The 24,978-nt window shown below is 38.5% G+C and overlaps 1 protein-coding gene and 1 pseudogene across 1 annotated transcript in view; one reads left to right on the forward strand and one right to left on the reverse strand.

Annotated features, from left to right (window-relative positions):
- Nucleotides 1-12,626, forward strand: part of LOC141334161 (uncharacterized) — a 336,215-nt pseudogene extending 323,589 nt beyond the window's left edge.
- The window catches only part of LOC141334162 (uncharacterized), a 181,307-nt gene that overhangs the window by 47,836 nt on the left and 108,493 nt on the right, over nucleotides 1-24,978 (reverse strand). The gene's annotated exons all lie outside the window — the stretch shown is intronic.

Raw genomic sequence — 24,978 nt, forward strand, 5'->3', positions numbered from 1 at the left:
ATATATATATATATAAGAGAGAGAGAGAGAGAGAGAGAGAGAGAGAGAGAGAGAGAGAGAGAGAGAAGATGGAATGATGTATGAGGAGCTGGAGTGTTTCTGTTTATTCTGAGTTACAGATGACAATCACAGATTCCCTGATGGACCTTGATGTGTAGGCTCTTAGGACATCTTCCTTGACGGGTTTTGGTTGTAAGCCGATGTTAGCTGCCAGAGTCTCTGAATTTGACAGTGGGATCCTTTCCAATCACTCCCTCCATGACGCCATTTGTGAAAGTTTGTGTTGCCTTTGACTGTTTTTGAAAGACAGCATTGTGTCTTGGAAGGCCTGAAATTATAAACCAAGTAAGTTATTGTGAGTTAGTCTGTAATGGTTATGATATTTATGACATATTACAGGCCTATTATACTAGCTTTATTTTGTGTTACTGTATCATACTGTACGTCTGCACCATAGATAATGTACTCATCAGGTGCTGACATCTCTATGGTTTGGTAATAGGACAGCTTTGCATTTAGGAATATTTTTAGGTCTTACCAGCTGGTGTTGTTGCCTGTTCTCTTAGGAAGAGGAGGTGACATGAGGCCAAGTATGGTGACCCATACTCAGAATTTGTGCTCTGCATTTAACCCATCCAAGTGCACACACACAGTAGTGAACACACACACACACACACACACACACACACACACACACACACACACACACACACACACACACACACACACACAACTTTTACACATAAATGTTTATATAAAATATAAAACCTCTTAAAAATATTATGGAGTTGTTAATATTACTTACTGATGTACAATTCTGCCCATTTGAATTCATCTGAAAACAGAGCTAAGTACAAAAAAAAATAAAATAAGACAGACACATATAGTACACACAAAGAATATTTGCTTAAAGGGATACTCCAGTCAAAAATGAAAAAGACTCATGACTTTTTTTTTTTCAGGTGAACAGAAATGCTTCAAAAACAAACATGATGACTATCTATATGACCCAGTTGATGAATCAACTGTTTCTGACCATGTTTTCTAATAAAAGCTTGCACCTAGATCTGCCTGCCTCACGCCTCTCTCAACCTGTTACACATGTATGTTCTGTGCAATTGTTTTGATAGAGGGAAACAACATACAATTCTAATTTACCATTAGCCTATTTCCTCTTTGGACATTGCTCTTTAAATAAAATAAGTGTCAGCTGTAAACAAAGTGACCAACATTTGATTTTCGACTACTGTAAATGGGTAATATTCAACAATCTGGACATGGAGCCTCATTGAGATCCCCATATCTCTGGGACTGAATAATGTAGAGCCTTGAAAATTAAAGTGCCCCTATTATGCCACGTTTAAGGTAGTTAATATTGTTGTAATAGTCTCTTAAAACAGGTTTACATGTATGCAAGTTCAAAAAACACTTTAGTTTTCTCAAAAATTAGATTTAATTTTACCCCGTTTCTAAATGATTCGTAAACGACTCGTGTGAAGCAGTTCGAAGAATCAGTCTCTCTAAACCCCTCCTTTCAGTGAGCCCTCACCGCTGTGATTGGTCAGATGGTGCAGTCCTTTTGGATTGGTCTACCGCTTCAGCGCAAAACGAAACGCCCATTGGCATAACTGAATGACAGCTGTGGAGACCTGTTAATGCATAGAAAAGATAGCCTGACGATGAAACGGTTGAAGTGGCACATCGACAAGAAACTGTTTTGCAAGCACGACTGGAGCAGGACGTTTCTCAGTGGGTGTCATATTATAACTGTGGAAAGTGCTTGCAATTTGCTTTTGTAAGCGAACCGGGCACACCTCTACGTTGTGAACTTCAACACTGTAACGTACAACCCATAACACTGCGTTAAGCCATCGTTTATCATTATCATTACTTAAACTAATAAGGCAGACAGACAGTCAAGCTGCATCAATCACAATTTTTAGACTACATTGCACTCACAGCTGAACAACAGAACTACAGAAACGCAAGTTAGCCGGTTACCAAGACATGTGCGGGGTTGTTACACACCATAACGTACACAAAGACGTATTTTGAACGATCGCTAGAAAATACAATCATCAATTATTAATCATACTTACAGGTAGAAGTTCAGAGGAGCAAGCCGGTCCAAATAAACTGGGCACTGATCCATTTTTTAAAACCAAGCGTTTGGTGAATCTCGCGTTGTAACATTACTCCCCAAGATTGGAAAAACAGTCATCAGTAAAATGACGCGAACACAACACAAGATTGGCATTGGACTGCTGAGGTGTTGAAAAAATTAATGTTAACCACTCGTTCTTGGTAGTTTCATCTTTCGGAAGGGCATATAAAACAAATTCACTCCCACAGCGCAGGGCGTCTTCTTGACATGATGTAATCCACGTGAAAATGGTAGGCCTACTGTTTGTGGGCGGGCAAGTTGTTCGCGAAATTGAACGTGGGCGGACATTACGCAAATGTGTAGCTCGTGACGTGTGGCCGTTACAGAAAAAAGATTCGAATTGCTGACGACTCGTTTAGGCGAATGTGAGCCGACTCTTTTTTTTGATAGACAAAAACTTAATTTATAGTGCACTGTCGGCGTCACAACTTTGCAGATAGTTTATGTTCACATACAGCTACATGACACACTACATGAAATATCATATTTGAAAAGGCATAATAGGGGCACTTTAAGATTCCAAAAGGGGGACTAACCCTTTAAGGAGTTACTTAACTTTTAATTTGTTTTGAATTTTCAGTTACCCTGTATTGCTCTGGAACCTCACAAGCATAACGGCCTCCCTCCCGAACATCATAAAAAAATAAAAAAAAAAAGGTGAAAATTTTGTTGTCATTTGCTTTTTCGTCCCTGAGTCCGAACATCACAGCATCAAGATGCTTATCCCAGTCTTTTGTGCATTCCTTCACAAAATTGCAAAGGGTAAAATAACAATAATTTGTCAGCCAATCGGAGTAAGAGGCAGAAATAAAGAAAGAAAAAGAATCTACGGTGCATGAAATGAAGCTTTCCATTTGTATAACATTTGTAAACTACCTTTGAATCATGTTTGATTTACTTATAGTAAATAATTATAATACTTATCATAAATAACTTAAGGGTTAACAAGGGTTGTCGTTGTTTTCTTTTCAAGTTTTTACCATATCATTACCATAAAGTAACATTTTTCTTTTAAGTGTGCAGTTTATATAATAAATGTTTTTAATTCACAATGTTATGTTATTGGGATGGTTGTACATTGTGTTAATAAAAAATAAAGTTAAAAGAATGGTTCAGGGACATTATTCTATCCATAAATTAACATTAAAGAATGTGGGCAATGTTTTTGGAATGTTCCAAATAAACGTTCTTTGAACGTTGTATTAATAATTGAAACTGAGGTAGAGTGAACGTTATAGGAACGTTATGCCAACCTTGAGATAACGTTGTGCTAACATTAAAAAACTGGACAATTTAAAGTGCCCCTATTATGCCTTTTCAAATATGATATTTCATGTAGTGTGTCATGTAGCTGTATGTGAACATAAACTATCTGCAAAGTTGTGACGCCGACAGTGCATGATAAATTAAGTTATTGTCTATCAAAAAAAAGAGTCGGTTCACTTTTGCTTAAACGAGTCGTCAGCAATTTGAATCTTTTTCTGTTACGGCCACACGTCACGAGCTACACATTTGCATAATGTCCACCCACTATGTCGCAAACAACTTGCCCGCCCACAAACAGTACAATTTTCACGTGGATTACATCATGTCAAGAGGACGCTGTATCCTGCGCTGTGAAAGATGAATCTACAAAGAATGAGTGGTTAACATTCATTTTTTCAACAACACCTCAGCAGTACAATTCAAAAATTCGCATCATTTTACTGATGACTACTTTTCCAATCTTGGGGAGTACAACGCGAGATTCACCAAACGCTTGGTTTTGAAAAATGGATCAGTGCCCAGTTTATTTAGACCGGCTTGCTCCTCTGAACTTCTACCTGTAAGTATGATTAATAATTGATGATTGTATTTTCTAGCGATCGTTCAAAATACGTCTTTGTGTACGTTATGTTGTGTAACAACCCCGCACATGTCTTGGTAACCGGCTAACTTGCGTTTCTGTAGTTCTGTTGTTCAGCTGTGAGTGCAATGTAGTCTAAAAATTGTGATTGATGCAGCTTGACTGTCTGTCTGCCTTATTAGTTTAAGTAATGATAAACGATGGCTTAATGCAGTGTTATGCATAATACAATGTTGAAGTTCACAACGTAGAGGTGTGCCCGGCGTTTCGTTTTGCGACGCACGCTGTAGCGGTAGACCAATCAGAAGGGACTGCGCCATCTGACCAGTCACATCAGTGAGGGCTCACGGAAAGGAGGGGTTTAGAGAGACTGATTCTTCAAACTGCTTCACACGAGTCGTTTACGAATCATTTAGAAACGGGGTAAAATTAAATCTATTTTGGAGAAAACTAAAGTGTTTTTTGAACTTGCATACATGTAAACCTGTTTTAAGAGACTCATAAAACAATATTAGCTACCTTTAAATGGCATAATAGGGGCACTTTAACGTTTTTAGAATGTTACAAATCAACGTTCTTTGAACGTTGTATTTAATAGTGAAATTGAGATGGAATGAATGTTATAGGAATGTTATGCTAACCTTAAGATAACGTTGTGCTAACATAAAAAACTGGACAATTTAACGTTTTTAGAATGTTACAAATCAACGTTCTTTGAACGTTGTATTTAATGGTGAAATTGAGGTGGAAAGAATGTTGCAGGAATGTTAAGGTACAGCAACATTAAACAAACTGGACATTTCCACATTTCTAGGACATTTCAAATCACGTTCCCACAACCAAAACAGAACGTTTGGAAAACTTTCTTAGAACATAACTTTGTTAGCTGGGAAGCTCTTAACTCAACTTTTTACAGAAAGGATGAGGAAGAAATCAAGGAGTATTCTGGCAGAAACTGTCCCTCTGGCAAATACAAATTATTTAGGATGTCCTTCATCCCAAATTCTTAACTCTGCAAGTGACTGACAAAATTCATGCATAAATTTTTTTTTATTGACATAAACATGTGACTTTGTCTGTATATAGACCCTTTTTTATATTTATGGGGTTCTCAGAAATTGAAGTAGTCATAGTTTTGTAAACTTCTGTAGTGGTAAATGGAAACTGTGACAAATATGTATTTTTTTGTGTTCTCATTTGCCCCTATAGCAAAGGAAAAATAAAATCCCTGACAGTGTTTCAATGACTTTCCAAAAGAGGAATAAATAAATAAATACACAAACAAACAAAAATAACTTTGATTAAGATTAAGATTGATTACAGTAGTTAAAACAGTGATAGATCAAATGTGCCATCACACCCCCTTTGTAACAGTTACAGCAGCATTAACTAGTTTTATGTGAATTTAATGGCAAGGTATAGAAAGCATATGCACATGTTATGGATAAAAATATAGAGAATATAGAGAATTAGAGAATATGTCTAGATTTACGATGTTAATAACTTAGAATTATCATCATGTGGATATGAAATTCTATTCTATATACATTTCTATGATGCATGTGTTTGTGATTCTAGAGAGGAGTGCACCAATGGGACTTTTATTTTGCTCTGGTGATGTGACGTCATAAAGATGCGCTGAGCTCCTCATCTGTTGTGATTCACCTGAAGAAAGGTTTGTGGTTTTAAAGTTTTTAACTCAATGCTAACTGTTACATCAGTTAAAGAATTTACAAGCTATGTAAAATAAATATAACGTTGTAATGCTTTATTTAGTGTATAAAGTAGTCTTAAAATGTAGCCTTTAATAACAGAGAAGGTGCGTCTCTATATCATGAATCAATCGTGTGATGATAAGAAGTGATGAGAGAAACTGAGAATCCGAATCATTTGAATCAAATCATTTGTTAAATGATTCAGTGATTCGATTCAGCGGCACGCGGACTACGAACGACAACAATAAACACAAACGAGTGTAAGACAACCGAGCATTATTTCATGAACGTGTAATTAGATATGATGTACAAATAATTGAATACTAAATATAAATAAAAAGTAGCATATCTAAATATGATTGTACTGTGTAATTAGTTTATATTTTTTACATTTTATGTATAAGTCTATTAACTCGATCTCTGACTGTCTTACCAGTGCACTGACTACTGAACTAGGGGCTGATTGAGACGCACAGGACAAAGTGTACAAACGCACAAAGAATCAACAGAGATCCATGTGACACACTATTAAAAAATGGAATTTATTAAAGAGGAGAGTGAAGACATGAAGATTGAAGAAACATTCATCAAACATGAAGATACTGAGGAACAAACAGGGATGGCATTTATTAAAAAGGAGAATGAAGACATGAAGATTGAAGAAACATTCGAAGTCAAACATGAAGATACTGAGGAACAAACAGGTTGGTTTTTATTCTCAAAGCTGAAATGAATGATATTTATGAATAATGTCACACAGGTGTAGAAATGTTGAGACATTCTACAGAGGTGTTGAGATCACATGACAAATACTAACACTGCCTTCAAGTGCAGCTGAGAATATCCTGCTTTCACACTACATTTGTTATTATAATGCAGTTCTACTAGTAAGATCATTTCATTTACTGAATTTTTTTTTCTTTTTTCTTTTTAGAACAAGACAATGTAGGACATACAGAAAAACAGTACAAAATAGGAGAAAACAGTGCTGTAAATATAAAGCAATTCTGACAATAAAAAAAGAAAAAATTAAGACAAAACAAACATTCAGGTTAAATTTAGATGTAATAATGTGAGGTGTAAGATTGTAATGTATGAGTTGTACACTTCTATATCTTGTATAAAGTAGTTTTTCCAAAAGAAAAGGAGGGGGAAAATTAGGAAAAGGGGAAAGAAGATAGAACAAAATCAATAAAATAAATAAAGAGAGGAAATAAAGAAAATAATTCAAATAATATCAATATGTGACCCTGGACCACAAAACCAGTCTTAAGTCGCTGGGGTATATTTGTAGCAATAGCGAAAAATACATTGTATGGGTCAAAATTATTGATTTTTCTTTTATGCCAAAAATCATAAGGAAATTAAGTAAAGTTCATGTTCCATGAAGATTTTTTGTAAAATTCCTACTGTAAATATATCAAAATGTAATTTTTGATTAGTAATATGCATTGTTAATAACTTAATTTTGACAACTTTAAAGGTGATTTTCTCAGTATTTTGATTTTTTGCACCCTTAGATTCCAGATTTTCAAACAGTTGTATCTCGGCCAAATATTGTCCTATCCTAACAAACCATACATCAATAGAAAGCTTATTTATTGAGCTTGCATATGATGTATACATCTCAGTTTTGTAAAATTTAACCTTATGACTGGTTTTGTGGTCCAGAGTCACATATAATCAAGTGAATAAATGATGACCACTGTTTAGGAGCATCAGACTGTAGCAGTAGGTCATACTTATATAAGAAGGTACTGTATTTTGTCATGAGAACGGTATAAACCAGTGGTTCTCAAACCGGGGTGCATGAGGTGATAAAGGGGGCATGCAAACAAAATGCTGTGTTTTGGCATTCATTTAACTGTACCCCACATTTTTAAAGTAACATTGAAACTAAGCAAGTACTTCTGACAAACCAAATTCTACTTTCAATATAAAAACCATTAAATGTGAGTAAACGGTCAAATTACATCAAGTTACCTAATTTTTGCAGTCCAAACTGACTGCATCCACACCAGCAGCGGCGTATGATTGAATGCCCACAGAGTGCTGCTTTAGCAAATCACGCTGCTGTTCACTGTGTCTTTAAAGTAGATTTGTAGCACTTAATAGCATGAAGAACAAATGTTGACAGACTGATTTAAGAAACTCTCTTCGATACAGAAACAGTTATTGTTTTTCATGTTTAAAATACAAGCAAGATTGCTATTTTCCCTGAATACCCAAACGATTGCAAATGTTGATTTCATGTAAGTTAAACAAAAAAGTAATATTAAGTGAACATTTTACATTTTAAATGTAGCCTAAATTTTAAACACAATATTGTGAATACTGTTATATTTTACAACAAAATAATTATAGTTCCAACAAAATCCACAACAGAACTGGTGTGCGTCTTCAAAAAAAAAGAAGCAGTGTTTGCTTTGATAAAAGGCAAAAAATGCACCTATAAATGAATGTAATATTATCCCTTAATGGAAAAGGTGTCTTTGGTCTAAGTAGCAGTGCTCACTCCACTGTAAAGAGTTTGAGGACCTCTGGTATAGACTGTTTCACGCAGGCACCAGGCCCAAAGTTAACCAGCATGTGTCTGTTTATCAGTCTGTCTAGTGGCACCAACTACAAATGCGAGTAAAGTTAAGTTGATGAGTAGACTTGAGTTGGGCTCAGGTTGTTGTGCTGTGGTGTTTCACTGCAAAAAATACTTTTCTTCGATTTTTTTTGTCTTGTTTCCAGCCAAAATATCTAAAAATTCTTAAATCAAGAAGGATTTTCTAGACAAGTAAAAATTATTTTGTTGTTTTCAGTAGTTTTCGCTTAGAACAAGCAAAATAATCTGCCAATGGGGAAAGAAAAATAATCTTATTTCAAACAGAAAACAAGATTAGTTTTCTTACCCCGAAGCAAGAAAAGCATTTTTTTGCAGTTTTCCCATACATTGATTTATTTGTGGCGACTCACCACAATATCAAAACTGACCGCCACAAATAGATTTTCCAGAAGGCTTTGACTTTGTTGAATAAACATGAGCACTATATGTTTCAAAATCAATGTTTTTATATCACTGTATCTCTGAAAGAAACCGACTGCCTTCAGAAAATGTTTAATGTAATTTTCATTTTGTCTGCATGTAATGCCTGATAAAGCTACCAGTCTCAGATGGAGCATGTGAGTTCTCTCTATCTGAGAGCTAAAGACTCTTCTCTGTGAGCTCTGTGCGCAGTCATATCAGGTTCTTAGGCCCTTTTTGCCTCCCTGTTAGGCTGCTCCTGTCTTTGAGCTTGGCAGTGCTCCCTTCTAGAGCAGGGGGAACGAACTCCAGTCCTGGAGAGCCGCAGCCCTGCACAATTCAGCTCCAACCCTAATTAAAACTCACCTGCCTGTAGCTTTCTAGTAACCCTTCAGACCTTGATTATGTTGTTCAGGTGTGTTTGATTAGGGTTGAGGCAAAATTCTGTGGGGCTGCGGCTCTCCAGGACTGACGTTCTCCACCCCTGCTCTCGAGGGTCTCCTAAAAGCTCGCTGCTCCCAAGGAAAATGTCTGAGTCTCCCTCTCTTCACTAAGAGTTAAGTCCTCTGCTCCATGGAGCTTCATGAGCCAACCATACCAGGTGTATTAGGCCTTTCCTAACTGGCCTCCCTGATGACTACCTCTGTGCTCATTATAGGGTCAATTATGAGCATGCTGCTCTCCGGAGCTCCAATCATGTGACTGCTCTTACGGTTTAGTTGGCGGTGCTATCCTAACCCTAATTCAGTTTAGAGGGTTGCCTATGAGCATGTCGCTCCCAAGATGAGCCTCTAAGTTCTCCTTTGATTTCAAGCAGTTGAGTCCTCTGCTCCCTGGTGTTCTGTGAGGCACCAAAAAATGTTAGTCCATCTTTGCCTCCCTGTTAGTTGGCACAGCAGTCCTCCCCTCACTCTCTATGATTACAATGTTCCCTCCGTTCCCTGAAGCTGGAGATCAGGGGTGGACTGGGACAAAATTTCAGGCTGGGAAATCTCACACTCATCCAGGCCATCCCATACACCCACAACAATCTCTGAAACACAGAAACACTATTTTTGTATGGTCATCACATAAAAAAGGTTTATATCGTTAGACTATGTAACATGCAAAATAATTAAAAGTCCTCTAATGAACTGCACCTTCACTTCCATTTTTCATTTCAGTCTCTTTATTTTGCCTTGATCTCTCTCTGTCTCTCACATGACTTTAAAGGTGGCATAGAATGGAAAACTGTATTTATCTTGGCATAGTTGAATAATAACAGTTCAGTACATGGACATGACATACCATGAGTCTCAAAAGCCACCATTTCATCCTTATATAATTCTGGTGTTTGCAAAAGACCACTGAAAAATTGGTCAATTCCAACATAACACAGACTATTACGCAATAGTCCCGATCGTTAATAGTTATGTCCTCAACATTTGCATCACCCAATCATCAGTAACATCAGTACATCAGTAAAATAAGGCAAGCCACTGAAGGGACATGGTTTGCTTAATGCTAGCGCTAGCCTGTTACATTGCAGTACATAAGATTTCACTTACCACATAAATGGAGATTTGACTGCGCTGATGATGGCCAATGATTTACAGATCCTGAGCATCACTAACAAGCATCTGAACTTATGTGGTAAGTACTTGTGTCGCTGCAATATAACGTTACATAGCGCACATACGATCACTATAGTGAGAGTAAAATGTTGTGGATTCAAAACTGCAGATTCAACAGACGGCATATTAAAAGCGGCTAGAGCTCCGAAATTAAATATACATTTCCTACACACACACTGGAGAAGTGGGCAGCCATTGCTCCAGTGCCCGGGGAGCAACTGGGGGTTTAGTGCCCAGTCATGGACTGAAGTTGGAGGTGGAAAGAGCGCTGTTTATTCACAGTCCCCACCGGTGTGGGAATCAAACCGGCAATCTTTGGGTTACAAGCCCAACTCTCTCTCCATTAGGCCACGGCTGCCCCCGTGTAAATTTTACATCATAATTGAGATTAGTCTATATCTAGGTTTCCTAAACTATTATTAGATTAAATAAATTGTATAGCACCAGCCGACCATGATCAGGTTTGGACACCATGATATGAGATCTAGCATACATGCATTACAAATCTACATGATTGGTGTTACCTGTTTTGTGGCATTAAACTTGGGTTAACTTGTATTTATTTGTTTTCCCACCTCAGGCCCAACAGCACTGAAAGAGGAGAGGGAAGACCTGATTGAAACGGAAGAGAAAGATCAGTTTGAGAATCTTTGTGATTTCATAACTGGAGAAAAAGTGTTTTGTTCGTCACAGTCAAAAAATACTTCAACACAAAAAAGAGCTCAAAAGACAAGAACTAGGAGTTTTGAACAAGAAGAATTTAAATTCCACAAGAAAATTCACATTGGAGAGAGGCGTTTTATCTGCCAACAGTGTGGAAAGAGATTCATTCAAAAAGGAACCCTTAAAGTCCACATGAAAATTCACACTGGAGAGAAGCCTTTCATCTGCCAACAGTGTGGAAAGAGTTTCAGTCAAAAAGGAACCCTTAAAAACCACATGAAAATTCACACTGGAGAGAAGCCTTTCATCTGCCAACAGTGTGGAAAGAGTTTCATTCAAAAAGGAAACCTTAAAGACCACATGAAAATTCACACAGGAGAGAAGCCTTTCATCTGCCAACAGTGTGGAAAGAGTTTCATTCAAAAAGGAACCCTTAAAGTCCACATGAAAATTCACACAGGAGAGAATTATTTCACATGCCGACAGTGTGGAAAGCATTTCAGTGAAGGAGAATTTGAAGTCCACAAGAAAATTCACACTGGAGAGAGGTGTTTCATCTGCCAACAGTGTGGAAAGAGTTTCATTAAAAAAGGAACCCTTAAAGTCCACATGAAAATTCACACAGGAGAGAATTCATTCACGTGCCAACAGTGTGGAAAGCGTTTCAGTCAAGGAGAATTTGAAGTCCACAAGAAAATTCACTCTGGAGAGAGGCGTTTCATCTGCCAACAGTGTGGAAAGAGTTTTACTCGAAAGGGAACCCTTAAAAGGCACATGAGAATTCACACAGGAGAGAAGCCATTCATCTGCCAACAGTGTGGAAAGAGTTTCAGTCAAAATAGAAACCTTAAAGTCCACATGAGAACTCACACTGGAGAGAAGCCTTTCATCTGCCAACAGTGTGGAAAGTGTTTCAGTGAAAATAGAAACCTTAAAAGGCACATGAGTATTCACAGAGGAGAAGTTTTATCTGCAAACGGTGTGGAAGAAGTTTCAGTAATACTGGAAACCTTAGAGTCCACCTGAGAGTTCACCCTGGAGAGAGGCCTTACATCTGCAAACAATGTGGAAGGAGTTTCCACGTAAAATTACAACTTAAAAACCACATTAGAGTTCACACTGGAAAGAAACCCTTCACCTGCCATCTGGGTGGGAAAAGTTTCAATCGAAAAAAAAAACCTTTATGCCCCCAGGCGAATTCACACCTTGGACCTGCCAACAGTGTGGAATGAGTTTCACCAGTAAAAGATGCCTTAACACACACATGAGAATTCACACTGGAGAGAAGCCTTACACATGCAAACAGTGTGGAAAGAGTTTCACTCTAAAAGGAAACCTTAACAGGCACATTAAAATTCACAATAGAGAGAAGGCTGACAGATCCCCTCAGTGTGGAAAGATTTTCAACCTAAATGTATAAAACAGTTCCGGTCCTTGATTCTGATTGGTTGAGCCACATCTGAAGCTGTTGTAAATTACTCTACAAACCGACATTCTTTGTTGCTGTGTTGCTCGGAAAAAACAATGTTGGGTCTGAACCAGTCAGACACACAGTTCATCACCTTAGAATTATAAGGTTCTATCTGCATTCTGAGCACTTTCGTTCCATAGACTTCTGTAGATAGTACCATTTTTATTTTCTTAAAAAAAGGCCCCAAATGTACAGAGCTTGCAAAAGAAACAAATCAAATAATGTAAATAAGTTGTCACAGAATAAGAATATGTGAATAACTCAATTTTGATAAAATTGTCAGATTGAACCTTATAATTCCAAGGTGACGAGTTGTTCATTAGATTTACCAAATAATATTTTTTTTATTAGATTACCAAATGATCACAGACCCCCTTCACCCAATCCACAACACTGGCTGCCATGATGTCTACAAATGGTCTTACTATGGCAACCAGGACTCCTCTGCCAGACCAGATAAACTTTACGACTCAAAAGTATGTAGAGAGAATTTTCCCCAACTAATACTCTAAAAAAAGAACACATACTGCCATAGGAATTGACATCTTTCATTAATTAATTCTGTAATCGAACACACATATCCTCAGAGCATTGTGTATGTTATTACTATTCATTCATTTTGTCTTTTGTATTGTGTAATGTTTTTATGCATGTGTTATGATAGATCACTATGTAGTATAACGTCTAGGTTACGTAGGTAACCCTCGTTCCCTGAAGGAGGGAACGGAGACGTTACATGGGAATTCGCTTAGAATCCATTCATATCTGAGCCTTATACAAAAGGCCAATGAAAATTGGCGAGTGGCATTTGCATGATGCCCCACGCCCCGTACATACGGGTATAAATAGCGACGTCATGCGCCAGTCAGACAGGTTCTTCGCTGAGGAGCCGGGTTGAGCCGGCGTCAGCGCGACGACAGGGACGTGGCAGGGGATGTAACGTCTCCGTTCCCTCCTTCAGGGAACGAGGGTTACCTACGTAACCTAGACGTTCCCCTTCAGTCGAATCACTTCGACGTTACATGGGAACTGACCCTATGGAACAAGCCACGTCCCTGCGCCACGTTACGCAACGACCACGTGCCGGCAGGCGGACGTGTCAACAGGCGGACGTTAACGTAACCTTCCCAACGCCCTGGGGCCCGAGAAGGGGGTCCCCAGGGATGCCAGAAACTGAAGCAGGGGTTGGGGGGGCGGAGACATGAATTCTGTCCATGTGAAAATAAGAAATTCAATATATCCATAAGGGGTTTTAGGGATATATGAGGGAAACAGAGGCCTTCTGGTTGACCCCTGGAAAAATATAGAGAAAAAAGCCACAACCTGCGGGGCGAAGGAGACCCGGCAGGAGCACAGTCAAGAGCTACTCCGCGTCTAGCCCGGACTGTGGGGCATGGAGGACCCAGGTTCGCCGGAGGGAACAACTGGGAGATAGCGCACGGATCCACGTGGGAATGGCGCAGCAAGCCGACACTAGCCGTCCTCCCGGTCACCTGTCAGAACTCGGGAGGACACGGCCTCTAAGCGAAGGTTGTAAAACCTGGCAAAGGTATTTGGTGTCGCCCAGCCGGCAGCTCTGCAGATGTCCGCTAATGAGGCGCCATGTGCCAACGCGTAGGAAGATGCAACACTCCGTGTGGAGTGGGCATGCAAGCCTAAGGGGCAAGGCTCTCCCTGATACAAGTAAGACAGGGAGATGGTTTCTACCACCCAATGCGCCAACCTCTGTTTGGAGACAGCATTCCCTTTCTGCTGACCTCCGAAGCAGACAAAGAGCTGCTCAGTGCGTCTGAAGTGCCGAGTGCGGTCTACGTAAGTGCGCAGAGCACGGACTGGGCACAGGGACGCAATAGCTGGGTCTGCCTCCTCCAAGGGCAGAGCTTGCAGGCTCACCACCTGATCGCGGAAAGGCGTGGTGGGAACCTTGGGCACATCCCAGGTGAAAAAATAATATACTTAAATGCAATGAAAATACACTTAAATACCCGCAAATACATTTTTAGTACTTTATTTTTTTGTGTTAAATAAAAGTGTGATGTTTATACACTATAAATATACTAATTAAAAGTATGTTTATACTTCAGTAGGACTTTAGTACACTTGAAAAAAGTATACTAAATACCAGTAATACTTAAATAAATTTTTAGTGTACTAAAATAAAGTATACTACAGAAAAAACATACAAAAGAGTTTTATTAGTGTGTTTTTCAAAAGTGTGCTTTAAATGTTTTAAACATTAGTTGATTTTTAGTAGACTGTTTACTTACTAATCCTAAATTTAAAATAAGTCAATATATAAAAAATCTATTAGTAATGTATTGTAGTAGAAGTAGATTTTCTCAAAAGTTGTACTTAAGTACACTTAAGATGAATGCATTATAAGCATTAACACTTAAATTGATTTTGAGTGTGGTAATTTTAAGTTTACATTAAATGGATTTTATTAAAAATCTATTCGTAATGTATTATAGTAGAAGTCCAAATTCTCAAAAGTTGTACTTATAAGTACACTTAATATGAATGCATTATTAGCACTAACACTTAAACTGATTTTGAGTGTGGTAATTCTAACAAAACGTTATTGCCTTGAGGTCCCCCCAGGTAAAAAAAAAAAAAAAAAAAAGTGCACTAAAATACACTTTAATGTAAGTATACTTAGTACGCTTTTCAGTAATGTACTAAAAGTGCTCTATTTTCGCACACTAATTTTGTAGTTATTGTACTAAAAAATAGTATTAAGTTTATGTTAAGATAAACTTAATACCATCTAAGTGTACTCAACTGTGCTATTTTGAGACACCCTGAAATTGAACTAAAATGTGCTTTTAACATACTATATCTGTATTTTAAAAAATATATTTAGTTACAACTAGAAGTACACTTGAACCCTCATTTTAAACATTTACAAATATATTTAAGAATAGTTTAAAGTATAATAGTAATATGTTAAAAAAATACAAAATGTAAAAAAAGTGCTAAAATACATTTTAAGTACAGCAAGTACTTTTTAGTACTGTACTAAAAGTGCTCTATTTTCGCACACTAATTTTGTACTTAATGTACTAAAAAATAGTATTAAGTATATTTTAAGATAAGCTTAATACCATCTAAGTGTATTCAACTGTGCTATTTTGAGACACCATGAAATTGAACTAAAATGTGCTTTTAACATACTATCTCAGCATTTCCAAAAATGTATTTTGTTACCACTTAAAATAGAATTGAAACATATTTCATAAACCTTTAAATATACTAACTATACATAAAAAATAAACTTATTGATTATTTAAAATACATTAATAATACATAACAAATGTATACAAAGCGTATTTATAATGTATTGCCCACATATTTTTATTAATAAAAAAATACACTTGTTGATTATTTAAAATACATGAATAATATATGATAAATGTATACAAAGCGTATGCCACGCCCTTGGACTGTTTGCCTTGGTTTTTCCCAGTGTTTCCCCCGTTAGATTGTCTGTTTGGTTTCTCCCATGCCTTTTTTTGGTCTTCCTGCTCATTAGTGTGATCTCCTCCACCTGTTGTTGTAATTATCTCCCCTTTATAAGTTTGTTTGATTTCCAATGTTTCTTTGTCTGGCTACAAGCGTTACACCTATGTTCCTTCGTTGTGTGCACATCTTCTCCAGCCATTCCTGTCTATCGTTACTCTGCCTGAGGATTTATTGAAGACTTTTTATTGGAGACGTTATTTTGCGCTTTCCTACACGCTTCGTGACAACGTATTTATAATGTATTGCCCACACATTTTTATTCATTATAATACACTAATTAATTAAAATATATGAATAATATATCATAAATGTATACAAAGCGTATTTATAATGTATTGCCCACATATTTTTATTAATAAAAAAATACATTATAAATATGCTTTGTATACATTTATTAAATATTATTTGTGTATTTTAAATAATCAACAAGTGTATTTTTTATAAAAAAAAATATGTGGCCAATACATTATAAATATGCTTTGTATACATTTGTTATATATTATTCATGTATTTTAAATAAGCAATAAGTTTATTTTTTATGTTTAATTAGTATATTTAAAGGTTTATGAAATATGTTTCAATTCTATTATAAGTGGTAACAAAATACATATTTGGAAATGCTGAGATAGTATGTTAAAAGCACATTTTAGTTCATCTTCATGGTGTCTCAAAATAGCACAGTTGAATACACTTAGATGGTATTAAGTTTATCTTAAAATATACTTAATACTATTTTTTAGTACAATAAGTACAAAATTAGTGCGCGAAAATAGAGCACTTTTAGTACATTACTGAAAAGTGTACTAAGTATACTTAAATAAAATGTATTTTAGTGCACATTTTTTTTTACCTGGGATAGCCGGGCCGGGGTCTCAGGATGACGTGAGAGTCGCCGGGCCCGAACTCCAGGCACGCTTCGTCGACAGAGAAAGCTTGCAGATCCCCCACCCTCTTGATGGAGGCCAACGCAGTCAGGAGCGCTGTCTTTAATGACAGAAACTTAAGCTCAACTGAGGCGAGGGGCTCGAAGGGAGGTCCCCGCAGGCCCTGGAGGGCGACGGAGAGGTCCCAAGAGGGTACGAGGCGCGGTCTGGGAGGGTTAATCCTCCTGGCGCCTCTGAGGAATCTCACGACCAGAGGGTGCTTACCTAGGGATGATCCATCCACTGCATCATGATGTGCGGCAATAGCGGCAACATACACTTTGAGAGTCGAAGGGGACAGCCTGCGCTCCAACTTCTCTTGCAGGAAGGAAAGCACTACTGCAATCGTGCATCTCTGTGGGTCCTGTTCTCGTGAGGAACACCAGTCGACGAATAGACCCCACCTCAGTGCGTACGCCTGCCTTGTAGAGGGGGCTCGGGACTGAGTGATGGTTTCTACCACGGCCTGTGGAAGGCCGGCGAGGTCTGAAGCGTCCCGTCCAGGAGCCAGACGTGCAAGTTCCATAGATCGGGACGTGGGTGCCAAATAGTGCCCATCCCCTGAGAAAGAAGGTCCTTCCTCAAGGGGATTTTCCAGGGAGGGGCTGCCGCGAGGGAAATGAGTTCTGGGAACCAGGTCCTGGCAGGCCAGTATGGGGCGACCAGGAGAACCTGCTCCTCGTCCTCCCTGATCTTGCACAGGGTCTGTGCAAGGAGGCTCACTGGGGGAAAGGCGTACTTGGGCCCCGGAGGCCAGCTTTGGGCCAGAGCGTCCCTGCCGAGGGATACCTCGTTGAGGGAGAAGAACTGCTGGCAGTGGGAGGATTCGGGGGAGGCAAACAGATCTATCTGGGCCTCCCCGAAATGCCTCCAAATCAGCTGGACTGACTCGGGGTGGAGTCGCCATTCTCCAGGGAGGGTGGACTGCCGTGAGAGCTGATCGGCTGCACGGTTCCCGCGCTGGCGAAAGACAGCTCCGTATCCGGCTCCGAGAGGGCATCCTGGTGCCGCCCGGAACGGGAACACGGGGCCGAGGCCCCGGAGGTGAAGGAAATTGCTCTTTTATTGAAGTTGTGGGTACCGCCGACCCGTGGGCCTCAGACGGAGCGGCCACCTCTGGAGGGGGCCGCGCCGCCGAAGCGTTCGCCTCGCCGACCGACTCTCCCTCTGATGCTGCGGTCGACATCTCATCCTCCGCAGGAGCACCGAAGGAGACGCTCAGCCCGCTGGGCGGGGAAGCGTACTGCTCCGGGAACTCGACGGGACCACGCTGTGTGACAGAAGACCGCAGGGCTTTCTGGGCCGGCGGTGCGTTCTGCACGGTGACAGTTAAGTCCCCCCCGCGTCTCGCCACGGTGGCCGAAAAGCATTGACGGCTTAACGACGGACCGCGAGAGGAAGACGGGGGGAGCCGCCTCGCGAACGAGCGGCGGGACTTCAGCGTGCTCATGGTCATGCATTCGCAATGAATGCATTCACCATCCATGAACGCTGCCTCAGCGTGCTCACTCCCCAAACACGTGAGGCAGTGATCATGTCTGTCCGCAGGAGGGAGGAAACTACCGCATCCTGAAGCGCACGGCCGAAAAGCCATTCTGAAAAGAACGTCTTTTTCAGCCGTGAGAAATTGCTCTTTTAGCTCCCGGTCTGCCCAGGGAAAAAGCCGCGGGGCGGCTGTGCACTCAACGGGACTTTCTCGCTGGAATGCAGTGCGGCTGTAATGGCCGTGAAAACGGCAGTCCGCAGGAGATCGCTGACGGCTGCCAAACAGAAAGCTCTTTTAGTCTTGGCAGCACGTCAGGAGAAAGAGCAGGAACTCTTTTTAGGAAGAACTCTTGTTTGTTTTGCTGTAGAAGTCTCGCAGGGAGAAATAGCAGGCTCAACATCAGAAAGATCTGAAGCGAAGAAGCTGTCTGACTGGCGCATGACGTCGCTATTTATACCCGTATGTACGGGGCGTGGCGCATCATGTAAATGCCACTCGCCAATTTTCATTGGCCTTTTGTATAAGGCTCAGATATGATTGGATTCTAAGCGAATTCCCATGTAACGTCGAAGTGATTCGACTGAAGGGGAACTACACATATAACATGTTTGGTCTCATTGAATTCATATTTTGATGATCTAAAATGGTATATGGTGTATGTTATCTTTTGATACCTATGCAACATATTAGTGTTTTAAGAATCTTTAGTAGTTTTTGCATGAACAACCAATCCCAGTACATATGCAAATATCATGCTTACAGACAAAGAGTTGTAAACTTTCCCTCCAAAAGCAAAAGTTACCATTGGCTCTCTAACCTCCCAATTATCAATTACCCTGGCCTCCTAATTACCTTTATCTCCTAACTGTGACCCCCATAGGAGATAAACGCTTCACACAGTGACTCGCCTCAGTTCTCCAGGCTTTTCTCAGTTCTTTTAGTCCCGTGTCTCATCACCTTGCCATCTTCTAGTTGATAAGTCCCAGAGCCGATGCTTCTGCACCTGGGAAGCCTTAAACTCCTAGGAAGATGAGGAAAATGAGCTAGAACTCTCCATGACCCTCAGACTGTGCCAGGCCCTGCAGCCTTGTCTTTTCATTCCCCAAAAATCACAGGATTTCAGCTGGGTCTCTCTCTCTCTCTCTCAGCTCATCATTCTTCTTAATTTTCCACCTTGGAAGAAACTCCCAATCACGACCGAGTCAGGACACCTTTGGAATTCATCACTCTTCAAACCCGGAAAAACGTAATCCCAAGTCCAAAACCTTGAAACCATTAAGACTTTCATCTGAGACTGCATCCAAACAACTCGTCAACAACCAAGGCAATGCAAGTATCATACATTTAACTAAACAAAAAGAGGTTTAATTTGTAAACCCTGTTGTAAAATGGCACTGATGGCTTCATTCAGGTGGTTAACTGACTCTTTTCATAGCCTAATTTTTCTTGTTTCTCTAATAGCTCATTTATCCAATCTGACTTGCCGTTCCTCCATGTATGAGTGATTGTATGTTTGTTAGTTTAGATTAGTCATGTGTTAGTCCTTACTTAATAAAACTGATTCTGCCTCGTAAATTAATGTCCCTTTACGATGTCCGATCAAGCTACATGCTCTAATGCATTAATACTGTAAGAATGTTATTTTTTTGTGGCCAAGAAAATATCATTGCTTAAAGTTGATGTGAAATTACCCTGAATGATCGCTGGACGAACAGATTAGCCAATGGCGATATTTAATTCTGCTACAGTTAATACTGGCAACTGATATAAATAATTGTAATCATAATTAGTCATAAATTAATTATTTATATACATTTCCCTCTTGAGCTAATTCGCAACAACAACTATTTGTGAGGAACTACAGTTTAGTGCAACAGTTTACATCTCCTTTTCAAAATCTGCAAAATATTCCCTTGTAAAAAAATCCTAAAGGATTCCAATTAGAATTTCTATCATATTTTGGAATTGTTCCATGGATTCCATTAGGAATTGTCTTATAGGATCGTCTTATAGGACAAGACATAAATGTCTTGTAGTATAATTTCTACATGATTTTAATGGGATTCAATTTTAACTTGAATCTTTTAAAAATGTCTATTACTATTACTAACCAATAGTTTTTGCAGTTTACTTAAAGTGCTCCTATTATGCCTTTTCAAAAATTACCTTTCATGCGGTGTGTCATGTAGCTGTAGGTGAACATAAACCTGCAAAATTTTAAAGCTGACAGTGCACGATAAATAAAGTTATTGTCTATCAAAAAAAAAAAAGAGTCCCCGGAGCCCCTAAAAGGTCATGGTGGTGGAAAAAATTTAGGGGTGGTGGAAAAAAATTTGGGGTCAGTAGAAAAAAAATCGGGGTGGTGGAAAAAAATATATTTTACTTTTTTTTGCGTTCCCTCGCAAAGATGTTTTGCGTTCTCTCGCAAAACCAGCTGAGTTCGGACAAACACTTCCTGTACTTCCTGTACAGCTTGCAGTGATTCATACACCAAATGTTCACAATGAAGCAGTTCATAGAGCTTTATTTTGAACTTGGACTTAGGTATTAAGAAATACAGTCAGTGCTTAGTTCAAAACGCGGTTTTAGGACATTCTAAAATGCTTAAAGGTGCCATAGAATGGAAAACTGTGTTTACCTTGACATAGTTAAATAATAACAGTTCAGTACATGAACACGATATACCATGAGTCTCAAACACCATCGTTTCCTCTTTCTTATATAAATCTAGTGTTTGCAAAAGACCATCAAAAATAGGTCAATTCCAACATAACACCGATTGTTGCGCAACATCCCCGGGATCGTTAATAATTACGCCCCCAACATTTGCATCGCCCAATCATCAGTAACGTCAGCACATCGGTAAAACAAGGCAAGCCACTGAAGGGACATGGGCTGCGTTCGAAACCGCATACTCAATGAGTAGGTACTTAATTTCAATAAGTATTTACTTAACGAGCGCTAAAAGAGTACGTACTCTACAGCCAAATCTCCTTGTGTATGGATGTGATCTGCACGTCTTCCGCCATGTTGACGTTATCATGTGACCAACGACGTTATAACAAGTGCAACAACTTAACAAATAGCGACAGGTTTAATTAATCTTTCTATAAATATTTTGATATTGATGAAATTTGTTCATTTGTGGTCATGTTGAAGAAACAGCTGTTCTTTTATTGTGATTGTAGTATAACAGATACGTTTTGGGTTCATTTAGGTTTTTGTATTTTTTAATTCTTAAAGAAATAATTTTTGTCAGGAAAACCCAAATTCTTTATTTTTTGAATAAGTTATTTCTTTTGTTTTGTATTCAAAATTGTTTATCCACACGCAAAGCTAGCTTAAATTTTTGTTGAATTTCTCTTTTCATCCCTGAGGCTTATCAATAACAAAAACAAATCCAATTTTTGATAAACGATGATATGAATATTTGGATTATTCAGAGATATTTAATCATATTTCCCCGTGTATATAATTGCATACTGTGATGTAAGCAAGCCTAATAGTTATGTTTTTAGTTTTTCTCATTATGATTGTTCATTGGTAAAGATAAATACCATCTTACCCTGAGCCTGTAATTGTAAGTTAGTTAGTATTAGTAATAAAATGAAAATAAGCACAACAGGTGCTCAAACACCTCATAGCATCAGTAACACAACAACCCTACCTAGTACATCTTCCTCCATGTTTGCAATATCTGCACAAAGGAGACGTGGATCAGCTGCTTGAAGATCAGGTGTTTTTTGAGGATTTTACACTCAAAAAATGTAAGTATTACTACTTAGAAATTAAGTCTCTGAGGATGAAGAGGCCACAGCAACATCTTGTCCAGATGAGACAAAGGGCAGGTGGAGTGATGGAGGGTCTCATCGATGGCACTTGACCATTTACAGGATGCTGCTGTGGATTTCTCTTTTCTTGATGCATACACCAGTCTGCAGCAGATATTTCAGATCATACAAAGATGCACAAATACAATACAAAAGTTGTCATTTTAACAGCACAATTTCATTAGATCTCTGTATTAGAAGTAACAAAATTAACAAACTTTATATTAAGTTTCAGATTTAACTTTTTTCCCCACAAATGCTGCTGTCACCTTTCCTTTCAGGTCCTGCTCCACTGCAAAATATCTGCAACAAAGGCACAGAAATCTAGTATCAGAAAAGTGCTTAAAGTTTTTTTATTATTAATAAACTGCAACTTAAGGTTTAAATAGATGTCTGTAGTGTACTCACTCAAAGCCTTTGATGGCAGCACTGCTTCATCAATCACTCTTCACCAGACAAGCATACTTGTCTCATCTGTCCCTGTAACATCCAGCCAAGATTCAGTTCCCTCTGATTCATGAGCTCAATACTACATTTATGAGGTAGCTGTTGTGTTCATTGGCTTTTTATCCAATACAAATACTCCTGAATTTATAAACAAAACTATTAGACAAATGAAACAGATAACTCATGTTTAGTTACTATATGTACATGTGTTTATTTACATTACATTAATCTAAAGTGTTGACAACAGAGAATTCTACATAAACTCACATAACGTCCATCACTCGTTTAGATGTCTGTTTCGTGTTGTGATGTGCTCATTTAATTCTCTCAGAACATGTTCCTGTCAGTTGTTAAACATTTAGTAATCATCTTTAAGATGCTATGGTCGCTATACATAATAAAAACGTGTTTTACAGCGAAATCACAAATATATTTTAACGTTACACGTATTGACACCTAATGCAAATCAGCAGTTTACGATACAGTAGCTCAACAAATACGATTTTTAAGACAGGGAACCGTGTTTTGGTTTGTAATACTCACATTTGTAAACAATCTCGTTGTGGTTCCCAATCATGCTCGATAAGGACGTTTTGGCCTCCTGTGGCCTCCTGGGATTGAAAAGTGTGCATCAGATGAACACTTAAGAATCTGGGCTGAAGCAGTAGGACATCCGGGGATTTCTCGCCTACTCTTTTATGAATACTGAGGTTTCGAACATACTTCTTTCTTCACATACTCTTTTTTCCTACTATTTAATAGGTAAGTAGGCATATTCTAACGCACTTTAAGTAGACGTTCGTCCGAATCTCGCGAGAATTAGTGCACTCGCCTACTAATTCTCGCCTACTCTTTTATGAATACTGAACATTCAAACATACTTTTTTACTCGCCTACTGCTTTTTGCCTACTATATAGTATGGAAGTATGCAGTTTCGAACGCAGCCAATGCTTTCAGTTGAAGAAAGGTTTGTAGTCTTAATCATTTAAAGTGTTTAAATTCATGCGCGTTCAGTCTATTTTATATGGTTTACAGGCGATTTAAACTTTATAATTATTGCGTGTAATATTGTAATATTTGATCTAATAATGAACGTTATTTTGAGAGAGTAAAGCGCATCCACAGATCAGTCTGATTTCTCTCTCTGTTAGTGATTCAGATCAGAAACACGAATAACAAACTCCGAGTCAATTGAGTCGGTTGATTCACAAAATGATTCACTGTTTTGAATCACCGCTCGCTGAGAGACCTGCTGCTCAAAACAGAGTCAATACAACGAGAACAAACTCAAACATGAGAAATGACATCTTTGACAAACAACTGCAAATGCTTTTGTTGTTGTAATGACAATCTTAAAATACAATAGCAATTTTTAAAGTGTGTAATCGATTAAATGTAATATACTAATCATTAAATGTTAATCAAAATGGAATAGTAAGTTAAAAGGTTTGAGTGTTTGTTAAATCAGATCATTTAAGTCCATTAACTATCACTCTGACTCCCTTACTAGTGCACTAACTACTGAACTAGAGCTGATTGAGATGCACACAGAGATTATTTTTTTTTTATTAGGCTATTATTATTTTTTATATTTCTGTTAATTACTCTCATCTTAAACGGGGCATTTCCAAACAGAAAAAAACTCCTGTTAGAGTAACTGAGATCCACGTGACTCTATTATAAAGATGGCGTTTATTAAAGAGGAGAGTGAAGACATAAAGATTGAGGAAAATTTCAGAGTCAAACATGAAGATACTGAGGAACAAACAGGTTGGTTTTTATTCTCAATACTCTATGAACTGTCCTGTGCATCTTCTCAATTCATTTGTCGTTGGCAGGTATTTTTCTACACTGTTGCCCTCCTGCAGCTTTCTTTTTTGAAAGAATTTCAGCTTCTTTTTTTCTTCAAGTTCTTTTAGTGCACTGATTTAAAAACAGCATTTGTAAACTTGTGTCTCATTTAATATGTAAATGTTAAGGTGCACCGCTAGGATTGAGTAACATTTTTCATATGAAATAGTTAAATAAAAATTTTGCATGTGGTCTAACTTGCTCTGATGTAATTATGAAATATGCAAAATAAAGTCTAGTGACAGCCATCACTTACACTCGACTAGTGCTGCCCCCTTAATAGTTCACTGAATGTTAGTCTGCGAGAAGAGGCTTAGTCGACTAAAATTTTGTTATTTAGTCAGTCAGAGAAAAAATGGTCCATGTCATAAATGAACAGATTGTTAACAGCTGGTCCCTCGAGGTAGGCCTAATAACCGTATATCGGGCAGGA

The sequence above is a fragment of the Garra rufa genome, chromosome 4 (genome assembly GCF_049309525.1).
Source record: "Garra rufa chromosome 4, GarRuf1.0, whole genome shotgun sequence".
Taxonomy (NCBI): Eukaryota; Metazoa; Chordata; class Actinopteri; order Cypriniformes; family Cyprinidae; genus Garra; species Garra rufa.